We start from the raw sequence: 15674 nt of genomic DNA on the forward strand, positions 1-15674 counted from the left end.
CCCAGAAAGCTCCAAAGGCAGAAGTCACAAATGAATGGACTGATCAGAATCAGTAAAGGGAATTTCCACATGTAGAGTTCTTCACATTGAATTAGAGTAATCACAAGTTTATTCACTCTCCTTCCCTCTTTTCCTTCTCAAGTTTCAGTTTCTCTGTTTCACTTGTCAAGTCTTTGAAAATCCCCTTCCTAATGTTGTAGTGAAAAACGTTGTTGTAGTTGGCTTTGGAACTAGAAAGTCTAGGTTCAAATCTTTACTTTGCCAAGATTAACAACTTACTTCACTTTTCTGGACCTCAGCTCCCTTGTCTATAAAATGAGGAAATTCGATTAAATGACCCCAGAGACCTTTTCCAGCTCTAAATCCAGTATCTTAGGATCCTAGCCCTATCTTTCCATTAATATTCACAACATTGATATTTCAGTAGCAGAACTGATAAAAAAAAATATAGGTAAGGATAGAGAACTTTGACTTTAATTTTCAAACCCAATTATTTTAGCCTGTGGTATAGTGTGTATTTTTGTGAAGAGAAAAGTTTCTATCTCTATTTTATATTTTAGCAACATTTGCATTGATCTAGAATCACAGTACACATCTGTTTTCACTGAGGAATATCTTGATTCTTTGAAATAATCTTGACAGTTTATGTCAATATTTCCTGGGGAACAGTACAAAGACTGCAGGCCCTGGAGATTGAGGAACTGGATTTGAATTGTTGCATTTGTCACTTAATAACATGCCATTTGGGACATACTACCTCACCCCTGTGGGCCTCAGTTTACTCATCCACAAAATGAGAGGGTTGGGCTAGTTGGTTTCTGAAGTTCCTTCCAAATATTCCTCATTTGTTATATGGGGATGATAATAGTATCCTATTTCATAAAATTTTATCAGAATCAAATGAGATAATATATAGAATTATTCAGTCAACTTTAAAAATGCTATTTAAATGTTTACTATTATTGTGAATGCTTACTTCTTATGTTCTCATATGAGCCAATAATCTAATTCTAGATAGCTTAACCAGTGAGTAGGAAAAAAAGTTTCTTAATTCTGGGTTTCTTAAATTTTGAAATGTTTTTAATAGAATGTAGGACTTGGTCCTGTCTTAATAATATTGACTGAAAATTTATTTTCTTGATGGCCTTCTAGGAGAAGCTTAGAGATATCTGAAAAGTATATATGTATTATCCATCCCCAAAGAACTCAGTAGAGTTTTAAGCTTAGATATATGTATGTATAAATTCAAAAACAGTCTTGTACATGCATATGTACATGGTATTTGAGAAGTGAGAATCCATAATAATAACAAATATTTTTATAGCATGCTCAAAGGTAGCTAAGTAATTCCATATATTATCCCATTTGACTCTTACAATCCTTATGAGGTCAGCTACTATTATTGTCCCCATATTACAAATGGGAAGATTGAAGTTGAGAGAGATCAAGTCATTTGCTCAATCTCACTAAGTACTATTTGAGGCAGGATTAAAATTCAGGTCCTTTTAATTTCAATTACAATACTCTATTTTCTATGCCAACTAATTGCCTTATACCCAAACATACTATATATATATATATATATATATATATATATATATATATAACATATATATATATATATTTATGTTTATATACTTTTACATTTATATATATATTTGATGCCTTTTGTCTTTTTCTTTTCACTGTTGTTATTTTGTAATTTTCCTTTGCCTCTCAGAGAGCCTTCCTTTTAAAGTTTTTTTTTCAGACTGGTTCTAACTATCTTGTTGGAAGGGTAGGGGCTACTACCCATATGCTTGATCAGGACAAGGGCTTTGACCTACTGCATTTATGAACCAGTTCCATTCATCCCTACTTAGGCAACCTGAGGGTGCTCTGCTTCTGGGGGCTGACCATATTAATAATGCTGAAATTAGTGTGGACACCAGATCAGCTTAGCTCACTGTAGCTCAAAACTCCTGCATTCGAAACATCTGTCTGCTCCAGTCTCCCCAGGACCTGTGATTATAGGCATTCACCAGCATCCCTGGATGAATCACAAAATAGCCAACTGACATAATGACTGTCACTGAATATCCTTGCAGTATTCTGAATCTGCAGTCCAGCACATATGAGAAGAGTAATCTTAGAATCAAAGATTCTGGGCCAGAAAGCATCTGAGTGGTTCCCTCATTTTACAGATGAAGAAACTGTGGCACAAGATACTTAAGGGACTTGCTTGAAGTTTCAGTTGTAGTAAATGGCAGAGCTAGGTTTTGAACTCAAGTTATCTGATACCAAATTCAGTACTTTTTCTCTGTGTATTTCAGCATCTGTATTCTGGGAGGAGGAGTAGTCCTTGCATTCAATCTGAGCTTTAGCTGCCTTTTAGTGTTGTTTTTATTGACATTATTGTAGTTATTGTGCATATTGTTTTTTTAGTTCTGCCACCCTGGCTCTGCATCAGCTTCTACTCTCCCTTTACCTTTACCTCCCCACCAAACAATTGCCTGCCCAAACAGGGTGAGTTGATTGACCGTGTGAATTTCCACCAAAAGTGTATGCTTCCTTCCTCCAGTTCTCCCCTTTGATATGAAAGATTTCAATAGCTTTTCAACTTTCCCCTACAAATGCTACTTTTGTTGAAGTAACCTTCAGGCTGAATTTCTTTTGCATCTTTATTTAGCAGTGTCCTGGAAATTCTGCCCCTTTGTCTATGGGTTCCTTCTGGAGATATGCAAGTCTGGCTGGTCTGACTGAAGAAGTTAGAGCTGTCTGTTACTGCAAGAAAATTGTTCTAATGATCTACAACTGCAGAACGTTATTGCTTTGTATTCTCCTCTTGGTTACTAACTTTTAGTTTGGAATATAGTAGCTCTGGAACAAAAACTCTACAGTCTTTTCCTCTAAAGCTTCTGGTATTATGCTTTCTAATTTGCAAATTGAGTTGTTTTTATCTGGTATTTGATTAGAAGTAAGATTAAATAATGTAAAATACATTTTTAAACTGCCTTTTTCTTTATTCTTTGTCTTCTATCTATTTTTTCTAACTTCTGTCCTAGACTGTGATAGACTGACATTGTCCAGTGTAGTTTATATTTTTATAGGGCTTCTGTTTTCCCTTGATCTCCTCTTTTGAGCTATAAAATCTATAAATGTAAGTTTCAAGCTGATCTGGGAAATGTCATACACAGTAAAAGATGTGTGCTCCTCCTGGCTATTTTTCTGTGAAAAAAATGTGGTTAGACACAGCATATGCTGGATGCTACCAGTATCTCTTTATTTCTATGAATCAGTATTACAGATGGTTATAATTTTCCAGAAAAATTTATTCTCAGTAGCTAGTACCTCTGATATTGGATTATTGCTGAGATGTGAGGTGGAAAGGAAATGAGGGACAGGGGATGTAGATTAAATAAAATTGTTTTTCAAGTGCCTGCCATGTGCTAGGCACTGGAGTATATTAAGGTGGTAGAGAGAGTGATACATGAAATCAGAATGGCCTGAGTTCAAGTCAAATCAAAAAAAATATCTTTTTTTTTTTCACTCATTACTGGTTGAATGATTCACAAGATCTAAATATGTTATTCTCTGAAGGTGAGCACATACCAGACTTACTGGTATAGCAATTTGAATTGGCAAGAATAAGGAAGAGAAATGAAAGGAATATGTATCTATATAGCACCTACTATGTGCCAGAAACTATGCTTAGCCCTTTACAAATATCTCATTTGATCTGATTTAATCTGTCATTTGATAATTAAGATAATAAAGCTTTCCAGAATTTCATATTTTATTGGATTGAAAGGACTATTTTTTCCTCTTGTTTGGCTGATGCTCTAGGTTGCTGAAGTTAATATTTTACTGATGACAAATTGCTTTTAAAATATGCTTATGCAGTGAGAGGATACATTCAAAATTAGGAGTAGAAATTAGCAAAAAAGACACTTAATTGTTTATAAATAGAAACATGGTTGATAAACAAATACTTGGCAGTTAGGAAGTCAGAGCACTTTCATTGAGCCATGCCTTCTTAATGCCAGAATTCAGCACACTAGTTTCATAAATGTCTTATTTTTTTTTTCCAGGCAGTTCAAATAGAGCATAGAAAAATGACTCATCATCATGTCAGGAAAAATGACAATTATGAGAGAGTAGCCATATTCTTTGGAATTGAATTCACATGGAGGCATTTCCTATAGTGAAATAGCTATGTAGCTGGCCATATTTCTATCATCAAAAAATTTAAAAATGACAATGTAACTTTTATAAATGTATAATTTGCATAGGTCACTCATGATATATGAAGAAAATGTGGCATTAGGATCATCATGATATAAGATCTCACTGGGGCAATTCACTACCCCTTCCATATTTTTTCTCCTATAAGGTTCTTATCCTCCATGTCTCTCTATAAACCCTCCAACCAAAGAACTTCTTGTGGTCTTCCTTTTTGTTCTCTTAATACCTTGTGGGTACCAGAGTACTAGCGTTATTCATCTGTCATGCCTCATTCTTGACATGTGACTTACCCATTTGCTTTTCTAAATGATGCATGTCTTTGATTTTGCATTATGCCACAAACTCCTTACTTTGAGGCCATATAATGATGTGGCGAGGTCTAGCAGACTCTACCAAACTGGGAAAGTATCACTTGGGTCCTGGTATTCATTTTCAGAAGTGTGTCTACTAGGTGATTTTTTTTTAACCACAGTCAAAACAATCCATCAGTCAACAAGTATTTATTAAGTACCTACCTACAATATGCCAAGTGCTAGGGGTATAAATACTATGAATGGAATAATCCTTATAATGCCTCATGTAAAACAGTGTCTTTTGGGGGGCATCTGGGTAGTTTGGTGGATTGAGATTCAGAACCAGAGAGAGACAGGAGGTCCTGGGTTCAAGTTTGACCTCAGACACTTCCCAGCTATGTGTCTCTGGGTAAGTCACTTGACCCCTATCGCCTAGCCCTTATCACTCTTCTGCCTTGGAACCAATACACAGTATTGATTCTAAGATAGAAGATAAGGGTTTTAAAAAAGTGTCTTCTCTTCAACAAGTTATGTTTTTTAAGGAAGTTCTTTAATATTAGTATACATGACCTGGGCTTAAAGGTAGATATCATAAACAAATCAGAAGCAAAAGGAAAATATTACCTATCAGGTTTATGAATAGGAGAAGAATTTATGAATAAACAAATAGAAATCAGTGTGATATGTAAAATGGATAATTCTGAATTCATTAAATAAAAAAGGTTTTGTACAAATTAAATTAACATAGTCAAGATTAGAAGGGAGGCAAAAAATTAGGAAAAAATTTTATAGTTTCTCAGGTAGATATCTCATTTCTAAATAATATAAGCAACTTTGTCAAATTTATAAGAATACGAGATGTTGTCCAATTGGCCCAAATGATCAAAAGATATGAACAGACAATTTTTGGATGAAGAAATCAAAGCTATAACTATAAAAAATGCTCCAATTTATTATTAGTTAGAGAAATGCAGGTCAAAACAACTCAGAAAACATCTCATACCTATTAGGATTGGCTAAATGTCAAAAAGGCAAAATGACAAATGTTGGAGGGAATGTGGAAAAATGGAGACATTAATACACTGCTGGCGAAACTGTGAATTGATCCAACTATTCCCAAGAACATTATGGAATTATTCCCTAAGAGTTATAAAACTGTAGATCTATTGACCAAGCAATCCCACTATTAGGTGTATTTCCTGAGGTTATCAGGGAAAAATTAAAATATACTACATGTTCTAAAACATGAATAGCAGCTCTCTTCATGGTGACAAGGAACTGGAAATTGAGAGGCTGTCTATTGGTCAGAGAACCGGTAAACAAGTTGCGGCATATGGTTGTGATAGAATACTAATGGATCTTAAGAAATAATTTTGATTTTTTAAATTAAAAATATGGAGAGACCTAACAGAGATTATGAAAAGTGAACAAAGCAAAATAAGAGCACATTATATCATTATATATAGCAACAGAAAGAAAAAAGTGATTCCTGTAAAGTAGATTCTGTTACAGTAGAAGGGAGAGAATAGAGGAAAATGGGTAGTGAGATGGGATACAGCTGGACTCTTTATTGACTAGAGATGAAGACTGGTCAGAAAGGAAGGAGTGCTCCTTTGGGCAGACAAAATATTTGAATCACAAAAATTAATGGGGGATTTCATGGTGAGAATTAGCAGAGTTGTAGGATAAAGGAGATTTCTATTTGCTTAGTCCTATGAGTTCTAAAAAAACTCCTTTCATTTGGCATTGATCAATCAATTAATTAACAATTATTTATTTACTACACAATTTGTGTTGGCTGCCATGAACTTGGGTATAAGTACAAAGAGAAACAATTTCACCTTGCATTGAGGTAGCATTCTAATGGGAGACATGAGTAATTATAAATACGTAGAACATAAGTACAAAGTTATTAAATTCAAATATATACAAAGTAATTAAATATAAAATCACTTGGGAGAGAGGTCACTAGCAATTGGGAGGAATCAGAAAAAAGTTTCTTGCAAAAGATGGTACTTGAGCTGCATTCTAGAAGAAGAGAAGGACTTATGAAGCAAATATGGAGAGATTATATATTCTAACAATGGGGGATAGCCAGTATAATAGTACAGAGATAGAAGATAGAGTGTCATACATAAGGAAAAGAGAAAAGGACAGTTTGGCTCAATCATAGAGTTTAGGAGGGAGAGTAATGTCCCATGTGGCTGGAAAGAAAGGTTGGAATCAGGATATGAGGGACTTTAAAGGCTTATTGGAGGAGTTTAAATTTGATCCAAGCCACTGGAGTTGGTTGAGTAAAAATTATGACATAGATATTAATTTATTCTTACCATTCATTAAAAATAAAATTCGGATCTAATTTTCTTTCTTCCTCTCACCCCTCCCCCAGCTATCAAAAAGGCCCACTACACATGATATCCATTGTGTGAAGTCTTGTAAAACATATTTTTATGTTAGCCATATTGTAAAGAAAAAAAATAAAAACATGAAAAAATGCTTCAATCTACCCTCAGTGATCATCAGTTCTCTCTGTGGAGATGGATAACAGTTTTCATTGTGAGTCCTTTGGAATTGTCATGGATGAATTGATGAATGGATGGATTGTATTCATCAACACATGGATGTATTGATGTATACAATAATTCAATGAATGCAATAAATACAATAATAGTTAAATCTTTCACCAATGATTATCATCACAACATTGTTGTTACTGTGTACAATGTTCTTGTTCTGCCTTCTCCACTGTGCATCAGTTAATATAAGTTTTCCTAGGTTTTTCTGAGATAATTTTCTTTATCAATTCTCACAGGACAAAATTCTTCCATTACAATCTTATGCCACAATTTATTCATCTTTTTCCCAATTGATGGGCATTCCCTCAACCTCCAATTCCTTGACACCATAAAAAGCTGCTATAATAGCTGTATTCCTGAGTCTAAGTGTATGCATAGTTTTATAGCCTTCTGGGCATAATTTCACAAGGAAGGAAAATTTCTTTGACAGCAATATTTAGGAGGGACTTGAAGGGAGGCGCTAGGGAGACCATTTAGGAGGTTGTTTCAGTAATATAGATGAGGGGTGATAAAAGCGTGAACCATATTGGTAGCTATGTAAATGGAGAGAAGGGTTTGTATATGAGTGATGCTGTGAAGATAGAAATGACAATATATGGTCCCTCTTTGATATGGAGGTGAACAAGAGTCCAGAATAATGCTGAGATGCCTTATTTCATTTTGGGTTGGGGGGAATGATGCACACCCATAGGTGAGTCCACAGATAGACTTACCATGTGGTTTCCTGGTTATGTTTAGCATCAGAAACCCTGGTTCTGAAAGGAGTGCTGATGCTTAGGCTTGTGATAGTTATGGACCTAAAGAGGGTTGGTCTTTTTGGGCAGTTGGGAGAAGGATGAAATAGATGTTTCCTCTCAGGATCACAGAATTATAGATTTAGAGTTGCTAGAGATTTAAGATACCATTCTTCATACCATTTCTTCATATAATAAGTGAAAGAATTGTTGCCTAGAGACTTTCATTGACTTTCTCAATGTCACATAGGTGAAGACCTTTGACAAAGTCTTTAGTATACAGAATTTCCTTTGCTGGGTTTTTAGCAGTTGGAGCAATGGTCAAGTCTCATCTCTAGCAGATGAAGGTAGCAAGGGTTAGGCTGGAAATAGGATTGGTGACCTGAGTTGCATACACAATAGTAGCATTTGGTCAGTTGTTGTTGCTGAAGATGGTAGGTCTCTTCTCTTATGGTGGTTAATTTACAAAATCAATGAAACCTTTATGCGTATTTTAGGTTACCAGGTTATCTCTGGAAGCCAAATGATATCAGTTTAGGGAAAGGAAAATGGGTGTTATAGATTTGAAAATGGACAATATCTTAGAATCTATGTAGTCCAATGCAAAAATATGACAGATGAAGAAACTGAGTCTCATAGAGGCTGTGTCTTGCCCAATATCACACAGGCCATGACAAAGGCAATATTTGAATATTGTCCTTTGACTCCAAAACCAGTACTCTTTCCACTATACTCATTGTATCTTCTGGATGATCTTAGTAAACTAAAGTTTGAGTTGTCTGTATTCCTTGATTTGGTCTTTTGTCTCCTGGATATTGGCCAACTCTTATTACTGGGAACCTAGCTTGGGTACCTCATTGCTGTTTAGTTTTTTTTTTTTCAGTAACATCCAACTCTTTGTGACCATATTTGTGATTTTCTTGACGAAGATATTGAGTGGTTTGACATTTTCTTTTCTAGCTCAATTTACGGATGAGGAAACTGAGACAAACATGATTAAGGGACTTGCCAAAGGTCATATGGCTAATAAATGTCTGAAGGTGGATTTTAACTCAGGAAGATGAGACTTCCTGACTCCAGAGCATCATTCTATCCACTGTACCATCTAGATGCCCTCATTACTTAGGGCAGTGGTGGCAAACCTATGGAATGGGTTCCAAAGATGGAACACAGAGTGCTCTCTGTGGGCACACATGCTGCTCCCCCGCCCCCTCCAGAGTTCCTTACTGGAATGGCAGAGGGACTTAGGTGGAGCTGCTCCCTTCTCTCTCTCCACTGTGTCCAACAACATTTTTTCCACAGCTCCCACCCCTCTGCCCAGAAGCTCAATGTGAACTCACAGAAAGTAAGGTAGGCAGCTAACAGATAGCAGAGCTGGAGGGGAGCAGAGCACTTGGGCCATGCCCCTGCATTCCTCTAAATTCTCTTAGGACATTCTTCACTTTGCCTACCCCTCTGCCTAGGAGCCCAATGGGAGCGCTTCCTTCCTTCCCTGTGTGGAGGAAAGAGAGGGAGCAGGCAGTGCCAGGGACTTGGGTAGGGGAAGGGATACAGCACTTGGTCTAGGGGGTAGGGTGAGGGAAGGGCCTAGCACTCTATCTTTAGGAAGTTTGCAATCACTGACCTAGGGCTTTATCTCTCTGGCTTAGAATGTCTGGCTATACTTTGCCTTTATAACTTAATTCAACCTTATTTGTTCTATGTTTCAATGTATCAGGGTCTAGGCCCTGGTTTCTTTCAAAATCATACAGAAACAAAATAAACAAATCTATGTGAATGGGAAGAAGTTAAAGAATGTCCCAGAAGATTTACTTTCCTCAATAATTGGACTGAATTTTAAAGTCTTCAATTTTGTTGTTTATGCCAATCATGCCTTTAGGTTAGAGAGGACAAGAGGGTGGTGCCCTGGTAGATAATGAAAGAGATGCTTTTGGGCTAGGCTTTTTGTTGTTGTTGTTGTTGTTCAGTCATGTCTGATTCTTCCTGACCTCACTGGGGTTTTCTTGGCAAAGATTCTGGAATAGTTTGCCTTTTCCTTCTTCATGTTTTCTTGGATTCTAGTCCCACCTCTGACTTATACTAGGGAGGTAACCTTGGGCAAGTCAACCTCTTAAATGTATTATTTGATAAAGGAAAGTTTTGGAGAGCTCCTTTGACCTCCTCCCATTTATGTAGTTTTGTTCAAGGAATTTGTAAATCCTTTAAACAATTGAAAGGAAACAGGACCTTGACACAGCAAAATCCAGGTTTCTGGATACACAGAAGATCTTTTAACCCCAGTTTAACTATGAGGAGAAACTACTTTTTATTTCTCCTAATCTCTAAGGGTTTTTAGGGGTAGTATGAGAAGTTAATGAAAATTCAGTATGATTGGGTTTTTTGGGTGGATATGTACATGTGTGTACAAGCATGAAAGTGTGTGGGCCAAGGGGGGTGACCACAATTAAATGTAGGAACAGAGAAAGTTCTGGGGCTGCTGACCAAACTCCCCTCTGTCAGTTTGGTGGTACAGTGGACAGAGCACTGCATCTGGAGTGAAGACCTGTATTCAAATCCAACTTAACTCTTGGAAGCAATCTAACCTTGGATAAATCACTTAACATCTGTCTGCCTCAGTTTCTTCCACTGCAAATTGAGGGGACATAATGACACCTATTTCCCAGGATCGTTATCAGGATTAAATGGGATTGTATTTATAAAGCATCAACAATGCCTACCACATAGTTTATACTTAATAATTGCTTGCTCCCCTTTAATTCAAACTGAATACAGTTTATGTTTCTGTGTGGGAGGGATGGTGCTGTTAGGTGGCTAACTTGGAGATTGTCTAAATAACTTCTCAGAGTTTACTTACTGATAGATATAGATCTGTTTTAATGGTTATGGGCTCTTATTCTATAGCAGCTATGAATCATTTAAGGCCCTGAAAGAAATTTGGTAAATCTCAAAGAAACCAAGTTTTACTGTGGCTTGTAAAAAAGCAGGCCTTTCTGGTACTGTGATTTGAAGGTTCAGAAGGATTACTAGATTTCTATTTCTGTAGTTCACTGCTAATGCCATTAGTTATCAGCATTTGGAATATACTTCCAAAATGACAAAGATTATATTTGTGCAGGGCTGGGACTGTGGTGGGAACCTATCTGTAAAGCTGGATTTATGTGAATTTGGTGAGTTCTCACTCATTTGGAGGGAAAGTTGAAAAACTACTTGTTGGAGATTCTTAATGGTATCTTTTGTCCTGGCTCTACTGCATGCTCAGAAAACACTCTCTTCTCATGTCTGCCTCTTCTAATCTTTCTCCTACTTCAGAATACATCACCTTCTGTGTGCAACTGTTTCTGATTCTCCTAATGGCTAGTTGTCTTCTCTCTCTGATTAACTTGTACTTAACTACCTTTAATTTATCTAGCATATATTTAGATATGTACAAATACTTGTTCCCCTTTCCCCCAACAAAATATAAACTGCTTGATAATAGAGATTTTTTCTTTTTCTTTTGTCTACTTCAAGCACAGCATATGGCTGGCATGTAGATGCTTAATATATATATTGATTTATTGAGAGTGTCTCAGTGGTTAATAAAGTCCCTCCCCATGCTGCTATTTTGAAAATCCCTGTATTATCCCACAGTTTTGTTGATTAGTAGTCTTAAAAAGGTATTTATTTCAGTAAAGCAAGCAGATTTCAATCAAAGCAAGTTAATATAACAGCTGAAGAAAAATAAGATTTAGTTTTGAAAAAAAATTTTTTTTGGATAGTAATCACAATTTAAAAACTTACTGGGGGAGGGTGGATGTTGGTCAGCAAAAGGATCATACCTGGAAAGTCCACATTTACTCTCATCCACAGTAGTCATTCACTCAGTAAATCTCATGGAATAAAAAGTCAGCAGAATTGAATCGTTGCTAAGAAACAACCCCAAGCACAAATAGAAAAGGTAAAAAGGTTCAAAGGACTTTGGGGATTATTAATAAGACTTGAAATCTGCCAAATAATTACAGCAATAAAAGTGGAAAACTAATATCAAACAAGACTAAACATTTCAACTAACTGTTGACAGAATTTTAAAACAAGTACACGCAAGACAGGAAAAAGGCAGGGGAATGTCTTGAAGATTCCAGGGAACAATAAATGAGGAAAGAAGATAAAACAATGGCAAAGAGATTATTACAGCAAAAATTGTTTGGAATCTAGCTTTACAAATGGGAACATGCTTTGATCAGGATGAAAGATGAGTGTAGAGGGAACATGCTGGTCAAAGTTGCTAAAAAACTTACCAATATTTTAGGCTTTGAGATTTGACTGGTTTCTCAGTCCAAGTAAAATACAAGCAGGGGTGTTAAAAGGAAGTAGAAACCGAAATAGGACACCTTTTTACAGATAGTTTTACAAGTCTACTTAGCTCTGGACAGACACTTGAGAATTGACCAATATGATGGAATTATTTTTAAAGAGTCTGGTAGTGTACCAAGTGGCCCCCAGACCAGTTGACATCACTTGGAAGGAAAGTGTTAAAAGGTATTTTGAGGGTCAAATAAAGAAGTTTTTGGAAGCTCATATATATTACTTAAGGAAAGCATGCCAACCTCGTTTTTTTTTAAGGCAAAGAGATGCTTCATTAACTTGTCAAGATTCTTGATGAGTATTATTTTGAGGGCAAAAAAGAGGTGTTGGAGCTTGTCATATTCCAAGCATTTTTTGAGGAGGCAATTCACTGAATTACTTTTCTTGGGTTAAAATGACCTGTTCACTAAGATGTGTCCTAATAGGATAATTAATAGATTGACTTAAAACTTTCCAAGTTACCAGAAAAAGAAGTTAGACATTTCTAACTCCGAAAAAGAATGTCTCTAGAAAATGGATATAATTCTCTCATTCAGAAAGCACCTATGTAAAGTTTTTCTGTGATTAATATGTGAATGTAGAATTTTTTAGGTAGTAAGAGTGAGCTTTGGAGTCAGGAAGACTTGGTTTCAAGTCCTATATTTGATGTATACTAGTTGTATGATCACAGACAAGTCAATTAACCTTTTAGTAACCAGGTTATTTTATAACATGAATTAGTGGTATGCTGATCTTCATCTATGCCAGAAATTCCCCACACTAATGAATTCACAGGTCCAGATGAACACATACACACACACACACACACACACACACACACACACACTCACATACAGTCAGATGAATATACTTAAGAGGAAGATGAGTCAACAACTGTGAAAATTTTCCATTTTCTTTCACAGACAGAATTTACATACAGCATATGTAGTACCAAGGAACTTCCTTATTATAATAGAATATATAAACATATTTCAGGGTCCTTGGATGCCTGATATATAAATAATATTTAGAAAAGAATCTCTTCTTCTATATAACAGTCATGTGGTTATCCAGACTTTGTTGGAAGACATCTAGGTAGAGGGACACGTATGATGACATCTCAAAGCAGCCCATTCTTCTTTGTGATTGCACTACTTATAAGACAAGTTTCCCTTCCATCAAACCTAAATATTTCATCCTTGCATTTTATACCTTTTGCATCTAGTTGGATTCCCTGAGACCAAAGACAATTTGAATTACTGCTTTACACAACAGTCCTTCAAAATTGTGAAGACTGCTTTCCTGTTCCCTCAGATTACTCTTCTCCAGTCTATGCATCTCTGGTTACTTGAGCTAGTTCAGTTCTCATATGGCATGAACTCAAGGCTCTTCACACTTCTGTTCATTCCTCTAATTCTTCTCTACCTTATTGAAGTCCTCCCTAAGATATGGCACCTAGAACTGAATACAATACTCCAGATACATTGTTTAAATATAGTATAACTATTATTTTGTACAGCCTTTCAAGCCACCACATCTTACTTTGGACATATATAATATTATGGTTGAAAATTCACAAAACCTGATAGATCTTTTACAGATGGACCACTTTCTAGCCATACCTTCCTAAATTTCTACTTTGGATGTTAGTTTAATTTTTAAAAAATAAGTCATAGCAACGAGTGTCTCATTTGTCAGTCTCTGGATTCTAATCTGTGATCTAATGCTAATTACTACATTACCCATATTTTAGATGGCATGACTAAAATTTTCAGATTAAAATATCAATTAAATACAAGAATAATGGATATTTTTTTATACAGGATACATGTTTTGTTTCAGATACACATACATTTTGAATAGCTGTATAGTATTATAGGTTTGCATCATTTCAAGGTCCAGATTTGAATCTTCTATTAATTAATTATCTTATTCATTTACTTAATTAAAAATGATTGGTTGGGAATACATCCAATTTTATTTTCATCTGAGTCAGGTCAATATGAACTTCTTTCTAAATTCTTTTCAGTTCTGAATTCCTTCCTCCCTTCAATACTTCTACTACATATGAAGAAGGCAGGAAATACTATATACATAATACATATGAAGTCATGAAAAACATATTCCCACCTTAGTCATGTTGTGAAAAAAAGCATAAAAAATAAAGTAACAGAAAAATCTGTTTCAATCTGTACTAAGCATTCCTTAGTTCTCTGTACAGGTGGATAATTTTTAAAAAATGTGATTCTTTTGGATTTGTTATGGATCATCTCAGTGATCAGAGTAGCTATGCTTTTCTCATTTAGTTATTGTTATAATGTTATTATTGTATACAATGTTCTATTCTGCTCTCTTCACTTTACACCAATTCATATGAGTTCCCAGGTTTTTCCAAAATCATCCTCTCCTTATCCTTTCTTTTAGTATAACGGTATTCCATCAATTATAACTTGTTCAGTCCTTCCCCAACCCATGTGCATTCCCTCAATGTCCAATTCTTAGACACAATGAAAAGAGCTTCTATCAACATTTGTATACCTATGGGGTATTTTTCAATTCTATCTCTGAGAATACCTGGGTTTGTTTTTTTTTTCAAAATTCAGCTTGAAACCTATCTTCTGGTTCCCTTAGATACTAGAACTTTTCCTTTCACTTCTTCCATATTATGTTGTAGATATCTGCTTATTTTCATGTTGTCTCCCCTATCAGAAAGTAAGCACCTTGATAAATTGACTATTTCTGTTCCATTCTTTACATCCCTCAATACCATAGTGCATTGCATATAGTAATTATTTAAAATTACTGATTAATTACTTTTTAATCAATTCAGATAATATTTGTCTCATGGTAAGATTTTTGTAGGATGCTTTTGGTTTCTTTATTGCAAAAAACTGTTAATATTAAATTGTTATTTGAAAGATTGATAGAATTTGTCTTTAAATCCATTTGGTGCTGTGTTTAAAAATTTTTGAAGTTAATAATAATTATAACTGCTAAGGTTTTTATAATGCTTTTAGATTGGCAAAATAGATTAAAATTATTTTATCATTTTATCTTCACGATAACCTTAGGAGATAAGAGTTGTTATATCCATTTTACCTCACTTCACTCTATTCTTCTTTGGTTTCTCTTAAGTCACAACCAAAGTCCTACCACCTATAAGAAACCTTTCTCAACCACTCAATTCCAGTACCTTCTCTTTGCTAACTATTTCCTATTTATCCTGTATAACCCTTGTTTTGTATATATATATATATATATATATATATATATATACATATATATATATACACACACACACACACACACACACACATGTTTTTGTGTTCTCTCCTCTATTAGACTGTAAGCTCCATAAGGATAGGAAGTGTCTTTTGTCACTTTTGGTATCTCCAGAACTTAGCAAAGTCCTGGCACATAGTGAGTGCTTAATAACCATACATTTAATTAAACTGTTCCAGTTAAACTAATCTACTCTCACTGTTCTGTGAACTTGGGAATTCTAGCTCCTCCTCCTGTGCCTT

This window comes from Monodelphis domestica, chromosome 2, assembly GCF_027887165.1.
Source record: "Monodelphis domestica isolate mMonDom1 chromosome 2, mMonDom1.pri, whole genome shotgun sequence".
NCBI classification, from domain to species: Eukaryota; Metazoa; Chordata; class Mammalia; order Didelphimorphia; family Didelphidae; genus Monodelphis; species Monodelphis domestica.